Raw genomic sequence first — 8,443 nt, forward strand, 5'->3', positions numbered from 1 at the left:
GTGTGGAATGGGGTCTTTTCTTCTGTTCTCCCGCAATGTGCACCCTTCTGTTAAAAGTGTGGGGGTTTTTTTACTGCACAATTCAAAGGCAAAGCAGCTCCTCCTGTTTTAGTCTTTAGTTCATATGACAAGATCGTCCCTTCTGAAAACCTCTAGTGAGAGTGAGCTCTTGATGAAATAAGCTACTGACTGCAACATCCTTTCATGCTCCTGTGGGGCAGTTTGACTGCAAGAGGATTGCATGCACAGCCAGAGCACTGCTGGGACTGTGTATTCTCACTTTGTTCTCTTCTCTCCTCTGGGCTGATTCTGTGAAGTACTGAGCCCTCTTGGAGCTAATGGGAGTTTAAAAAGTGCTCAACATCCTTCCAGCTTTGGCTACCTCATAATATAGCCATTAATGTATGCACAGCCTATTTTTAGAATCTGTAACATGTTTTCTGGGTAAAAAAATACTTGAAAGACCCCTTCCTCTCCCTGAGAGTTGACATTGAATTTGATTTAATAGAAGAGCCTGAAATTCTTTCCATTAAAAAGTGTATTATAAATGCTCAAGGAGCTGTAACTGCAGTTGAAAGCTAGGTATATTCCTGCCAAAGGGTAAACTAGCTTCATCTAATAGGAGAATATTTCTAGTGGAACAATTTACCCCTTATGAGCCTTTTTTCTGGAGACAACATAGAAAGTATATCTTCACTATGTTTCCAGCAGAGCAAAATAAATTCAATATACCTGCAGGTTACTAAAAAAAACATTGGCATAAAAATATGCAAGACAAAATTTATCTGTGTTTTCAGACTCTTAGCCTAGTGCAATCAGCCTGTTGGGCAATAAAAGGTCCACAGTGCTGGCCTTAGTACGGTTCGTAATGATCCCTTTTACAGCCTAACACTGCAAATTTGTATTACATATCAAAATAGAAAGCCTTAAAGTGTTCAAAAAGATGGGCATTATTATTATGAGTCTGCAGAAGGGGAGACAGAGCCACAGAGCAGGGAAAGCAGCTTGTCTAGGACTGCAGAAAGAGGTTGTCCTAAAGGCTGAAATATTTGTAGCACTTGGCACATGGACTTGTATACAAGCCTTAGAGAACATACTATTTTGCAGGGGGTAAAAAAACCCACATTGCATATGTTCACTAGAGCCATAAAATGCACAATAGAGCCATTTGCCCATGCTAAGAAATTTTAGGGTTTGTTTTTTTTTTTAAAGGATGAAGCTACTCTAATGTTCTTCCTTTTTTTCTCTCATTATTGTGAAGAAAAGTCACTCAGTTTAAAAATGGTAGGTGGAGGATAATAACTTCAATTTAGGCATTTTTTGCTACTGTTGTTAGTAATTGGAACAAATTCTTCCTTTGCTCTCACTACACTACCCCAGGATAAGCAATTGGCCTTGTTTTAGATGCTGAAAACCCTGGCCGTATCCTAACCAGTGGTAACTCTCCCTTAAAACATACAGTCATCCCCACTGATCTGCAGTAGACTACTCATGCTCCTAAAATTAAGGGCACGCTAAGTGCTTAGCTATGTGAATATGGAGCCCTTCCACATCTGCTCAAGGCAAGGAGAAGTTCTCGATGAAAGAAATATGTAAGGAAGTCACAGCAACAGGAATGTTGAGTATGAAAGCCATGCAGGATTAGACCCTGAGCCTGACGAACAAGTATTACTGAATTGCATTCATTCACATAGCAGCATCCGTAAGACACAGCTCCTCAGTGTTTGCTGCTTCAAATACTTCAAGTCAAAACAAGCGTGAGTGATTTGATGTGTCTACATGGCATAATTAGAGATGTAAACAATGACTACCATTGCAGAAACTAGAGCAATATGCTAAGTAATTACCTGAGCTATTTCAGGCTGGTTATATTCTGTATCATTAGTATAATTACAGGAATTAAATTCAAGCCCATCATACCTTTGGTGGTTCAGTTTGTGCACAACCACCTCATCCTCAATTTTTATGATGTTTCCTTGATCGCCAGGGTGGCCCATGCTCTCCCTCATTTTTTGTTATCTGAGCCACAAAGGAAAGACCCATTAACGAAAACAAGGTTAATTATGCTTTCATCAGAATGGCTTCAGAAGGGATTCCTTCTGAGAAACAGCAGAGTGGGGAGTCCATTCGCTCTGTTCCCTTCCTCCTTAAAAAATAAAGTAAAACCACACAATGAATGTCTCTATTTACATTTCAGAGTTCTTTTCCTGCCTAATATACCCATGTGAATGTACCAAACACGAGTGAAGCGTGAATAATATGTGACTATTTTTCCTTTTTTTCCCCGATATTGCTTAGCACTCTATTTTTCTAACTCTTCCCAAGAGCAAGAAGGAAACCATTTCCCTGCCCCCTTCCTCTTTGTTTCTTTTTCTTCTTATTCAGGACAGGGCTTGTAGTGAATCTGTTAGGACTATTGTGCTATATTCATCAGTTCTACTTGGCGCAGCTCATGTGTGAATCAAGGCTCTTTTCTCGATGAGAAAAGATATTTCCCTTTATAGTGTTCTAAGTCAATTACTGTGTTGGACTTATGTATTTTTTCCCTTCCAGCCAGACATATGATAATTATTTTCCCTAAAGCCCTTTTTATTATTTGTCATATTATAAAGACCAGAGCACCTTAAACATTCATATGGCTTGGTTCATGTATACTTAATACACGCTGAAAAAGGCCATGAAAGGTAACAGCACCTTCTTCTTATAATAAAGGACAAAATCTGATGGAAAACTCTTACCACCCTCAGTATAAGGGGCTTAACAAAGAACCTACAATTTTTTTGTGTTTACATAGGACAGGGACAGTTTTTCCCTTAAACCAGCAAGGTCAGTTACTTCAACCAAGGGTTGAATCCCAACTGAACACACTGTGAAGCCTCAGAGGAACATGAAGAATGAAGCAAAAGACATACTGTGGTTTTAGGACGGATTTCTGGAAAAACATCTACCCATGTTAAAAACCTTTGGGCTTGATTGCGTAGATGCTCTAAGCACAAAAATCCATTGGGTTTCAGCATTGATGTTTTGTTTGTTTTGTTTGGGAGAAGGTGGGATGCAAAGCCAGGGGGAGTTGTCTGGTGCTTGTTTCCATACAGTGTAGGTATAAAGCTCATTGTATTCCAGTGCTAATCCCACTGGACACCAGTTTAACTTTCAAATGCGGTCAGGCCCAAATTAGACCAGCCAAAAAAACTACTGAAGCCTCCTGGTTTCAGCACACAACGTTGGCACGTCTCAATGGGACAGAGCCAACAACCACTGCAACATAGTGCAGCAACCCTACTGATCTTGTGGGAGAGGGAGGTTCTTTACAATCAATGTCAAAAGGACAAATCCTCAATTTCTGCTGCAAGCGGAGGCTATGCAACAGAAATTGCTGCAGTATCCTGCTGCAAGGCTACTGTAAATGCAATGCATGTGTTCTTTAGGCCTGCCCAGAATAGTTTTACCCCTATACTATACTATACATACTATTACTATATGAGCCCAATGCAGTCCTTAGTCCAAGACTATCTCTTTTGTTGCTTCAGTGAAGCTAATACAAATAGAAATTAATTGTATTAGAAGTTGGCAGTTGTGCACATAATCGTTGACCCAAGAAAACAATTGGAAATTAAGAAAGCTCAATGAATCCTCCCCAGAAGGACTAAGTTTTAATAGGAATAGTTAAAAAGAATTTGACTTAAAAAAAAATAAAGATGCAATACAATGAGTAAGCAAAGAACGATGCAATACAGACTTCTTATGGAAAATGCATATTGTCTCAGAAGAACCAAAAATTAACAAAAGAAGAAATCATAACTATCTAGACATAAAAGAAAAAGATTTCTGAGGAACTCCAGTAGGGTATTTACCAATGAGGGCTAAAAACCTTACTTAACTTCAGTTCAGGGACTAACAATCAAAGAGATTTTCACAACCTCTGTAGATGGGAACCTCTGCACGAACAGGGGTTCATTGCTGCAGGAACACCATCTTGGTCCCAGACTCTTATGCCAGACCACAACCATGTCATCACTAACATTAAATGATTTAATTATATAAGGCAAAGAGACAGGATAATACAATCTTAATCTAAGTATGCTAAAATTTGCATCTATTGGATAGTTTGTTGATCAAGCTGCTTCTGTTAAGTTGTTGCCTGCAAAACATTGTCTTGTTTTAACTCTCCTACCACTAAGGTTTCTCAATTGTCTTATTTCCCATTACCCTAACTCAAGCTGAGGTGACAAAAACTGCCTAGAATGGTTACATGTAGCTGCTAAACTAGTACTAATATTTTTCTCCTCCAATTTTTAGTGAACATCCGATGTTAGTTCTTATATTATCTCATGGTAACTACTGCACTTAGGCCTACTGAAAAAGTTAGATTAAATAAGGGATACATACAGTTAGCTAGATATTTCTTATCCAAACAAGAGATGTACATACTGCTATTATGTGCAATTTTCTTTGAACTGTATTTATTTTTGGAAACCCGTTTGACGGTGTATATTCCCAGTGCATGCTCTGTTTCAAAAAAAAAAAAAAAAAAGGTAATGGTTTTTTTTGAGGATCTGTTTTATTTGCATTTCAATTGCTTTCTGATAGCATTTGTGATCAAAAAGCCATAATGCTGCTTGTGCAGTGAAACTTCGGAACAAAAAGATCTAGAATTAAAAGCACTTATTACAAGGATACTGTTTGCTCACAGGATCCCAAATGCCAAGCAAGATTTGTGAGTTGCTGCAAGAATTTTCTGATAATTCAGGTTGCAGAACCAGATGGAAACAGAGGGGCAACAGTCTTTGTGAGGACTAAAAGAAACAGGGGATGCCTTATCCCTCAGCCCTAAAGATATTCTCCATAAGAATTGGAAGGTTTTCTGCCTCTAAACATTATGGAGTGACGTAACTACACAAACACAGCTTCACTGGTGCAAATCACTAGGGACCTCTGATTGCTCCCATGTAAAACTATGTGTGAGCACAATTAAACACAGATGCCAATTAAACCCATGCAGAATCGGAGATTTATAGCAAAATACTTTGACAGGACCAGATTTTCAATTTTTTTTTCCTTCCTAAAAGGAGTCACCAGGAAGGATCTAGAGAAGGCAGAGGCATCTGCATAGATGAAAAAGAGATGAGAGACCTTTGGAAGACCTACAGGGAATAAGAAAACTGACAGTCTAAAGCTTCAAAAGCACAGCAGCCTTCTTGCCTTTTTAGCTGCACAGAAAAATCAATGCTAGGGCCTTGTAGCCTCCAATCCTGAAAGGGAAAAAGAAACACAAAGGCAAAACAGCATAAATATCAGCCATCTGCTTGCAAGGAGCTGCCAGTCGCATGGTTTCCAATAGGTGATGGACAGACACAAGCCCATCCTTCTGGCAGGTGGGGGAGCAGCAAGCTTTTGTTCCTGCCTTGCCTCGACTCACAAATGCCACCTTCTTTCAAGCAAGAAGTTGAGGGACTTCTCTCTTTACAGTGGCTTGATTTCACCACACCCCAGAAAGTCTCCAAAGTAAATAACATAACTATTTTATATATATAGCCAGCCCCTTGTGCAGCAGCTCAGTAAAACAAGAGAAACTCTTTTGACTTCCTCTTCTCCACAGTTTTCATTTTAAAAAAGTGTGTGTGCGTGTGTGTGTGTAGAGATTCAACTGCCTCCTAATTGTTCCCTGGCTTCCTGTCAAAAAGGTCTGGACCTGAATCCCAGGAAACTTCTCACTCCCTGTCTGAGGCAGGACTCAGGAGAACAATAGCTGGCTACAATCAATGGTGCTGCAGCAGAGACTTGTTAAAATACATGTTTGCATTGCTATCTTCTGCTGAGAAGCGCTAGTATATAATAGCAGCACATAACAGTTACAGAAGAAACGTATTAGTAATTCTAAGTGCTGAAAATTGCCAACTAATTTATCTTTTAGCTTCTCTGACAATTGCTAGCAAGAATTATCTCCCTTTAAAAAGAAAACCAGATGGATGGAATAAAAAGCTCTACAAAGAAATTTACCACAGTACAACCCAAAACCATGGCACAGTGTGCTTTTAAAACAGAAGAGCTCATTTTTCCCCATGCCATCATTTTTCATCTTGATTTCAGTTCCAAGGATTGGTGATGTCATAACACCTGAGACAATGAAAAGGTGGCCCTGGAGTCATTATTCTTCATATCCTTCTCAATGCTATATGACAAACTTCAAAACTGATAAGCAGTTTCTTTCTATGTATGCCTAAAAGCTATTTATCCCATAGTAGTTTTCCAAAGCCATATTTGGTACCCAAATGAGTTGGCCTAATTTTCCCAGAAAAAAAGCAACCCTTCTTTGCTTCCTGGAGCAGTGACAAAGTTGTCCAGCATGGAAGACAGAGCCTGAGTAGCTACCCCTTCATGTGGTTGCCGCTATCAGACAAGATACCTCAGCACATGACTGAAGGAAATAAATATCAGAATACATAACAGGCTATGTCCTTCCATAAGTTTGCCATTGTCTCCAGCTTGCTTCCCACCATTGTCAGCATAAAAAACTATTAAAAATATGTAATGCTTTCCAGGTTGCTTCAATACACATGATAAGATCTCCTTATAAATGTCTTCCTCTTCAAATCCTGCTCAGATTTCCTCTGATAGCAAGGGACATAAAAAAAGTAGATTTGAGGCTGACTTCTTTGAGAAGAAGGTGAAGTGTCATCTCTTATTTTTCTCTCGCATCGCGGACACTCAGTTGAGTTTCCCATTCAGCACTGGGATCATCCAAGACATCAGCTGTTCCCACTGATTCGGAAACTTGATAAACCAATTCTGAAAACAGCGAACAGGACTGGAGGCCCAAATCCTGTTTGTCTGGCTTTAAGGCAGAACTGCACATTGAATCAATCCTTCTTTCTGCAAGAAAGCACAAAGCATAGATGTGGTATCAACAGCTTACTCGGGGAGATCCGGTCAGACTACAGCACATCAGATAAATTAAGAGGCCAAGCAGAGCACAACATTCTCTGTCCTGCTTAGAACTGGGAGGTTTGATGATCAAACTGTCTCAAAATCAGACTGACTAGAAGCATCTCTGCATATGAATGTCTGGTGCCTACCCACAGGCAGTCAATCTTGACCAAGTCACACAGCCTAAAAATGTCAAGATCACCAAGGAAATTCTGTGAAAAAACAGGAATAAAACCCTTATTGTCCTATCACTACAAGGCTTGCTTTCTTTCTTCGTTACAGTAATTCATTTTGTACAGATTTAACAAGCTAAATCTTAAAGTCCTTCCTAAAACAGATTTGGATCCAAGCTGCCCTGCATACTAGCTGGCATAACTGAGGTCAGAATTCAGACTTACATTCTTCTTCATTCCTTTCCAGGCAGCCCTCCGGCTCCTTCAAAATAAAGTGTAGATGCCAGTTACAGAATTAAGAGTTCATCTCTATGTAAGTAATTAGAAGTGCATTTTTTTGCCATACTTTTGGCCTTATTAATAGCACCATGGTATTTCTGGAAAGTAATGGTGGCTTTAACAACTAACGATCATTTTAGAAATAGAAGTAACGCTTTGCTTTGCTTTCCCTAATAGGATTCAAGAAACACAGCGTGCAGTAGAAACCCCTGTTGTGCATCTCAGTCTCCCACGGAGATCATTACCAGGGTGCACGTGTTTAACAGAAGCACCATCACCACATTTCTGTTCCCAAGGAGAGGAAAGACCGCGGGAAGGAATTTGCCACAGTTATTAGGCCACAGGTTTCTTGTGCTCAGAAAGGATCATCGAACAATTAACTCCTTAAAGAAATGGTCTTCAGAAAGCTCAAGGGCTTGCTCCTGCACCAGGGAGGAATACTCTGAGGAACAAGCCCTGGCTTCAGAGCTGGCTGAGGACGGCCTGGCCAGGGAGCAGCGCTGCTGAGAAGGGCCCGTGGGTGGTGGTGAGCAGCGACCTGGGCACCAGCCACAGCCTGCCTGGCAGCCAGGAAGGCCAGCAGCATCCTGGGCTAGGCCAGCAGCATCTCTGAACAGCAGGTCAAGGTCAGCGGTTACTTCCTTTTGCTTGACATTCATGAGACTGCACCTAGAATATGGCATCTGATTTCAGCCCCAGGCCAAGAACGAGGACAGTCACACAGGACAAGTCCAAGAGAGGGCCAAAGGCTGGCCCTCAGGTCTGTGAGGAGATGCTGAGGGACCAAGACTTGTTCAGCCTTGAGAAGGGATGGCTTCAGGGACCTGACAGCAGACATCCAGCACCTTTGAGAAAAGGAAGGAGGTGCCCAGCAGAGTGACAATGGTCACAAATTGAAACAGGGATAGAAGGGGAAAAACTCCCCATTGGGACAGTTAGGCAGTGGCTCAGGTTGCCAAGAAAGGGTGTGCAACCTCTGTCCTTGGAGGATTTCAGGACCTGACTGGGTAGAGCCCTGGTCTGATCTCATCACTAATCCTGCTTTGGGCAGGAGGTTGGACTAG

This window comes from Numenius arquata, chromosome 4 (assembly GCF_964106895.1).
Source record: "Numenius arquata chromosome 4, bNumArq3.hap1.1, whole genome shotgun sequence".
Taxonomy (NCBI): Eukaryota; Metazoa; Chordata; class Aves; order Charadriiformes; family Scolopacidae; genus Numenius; species Numenius arquata.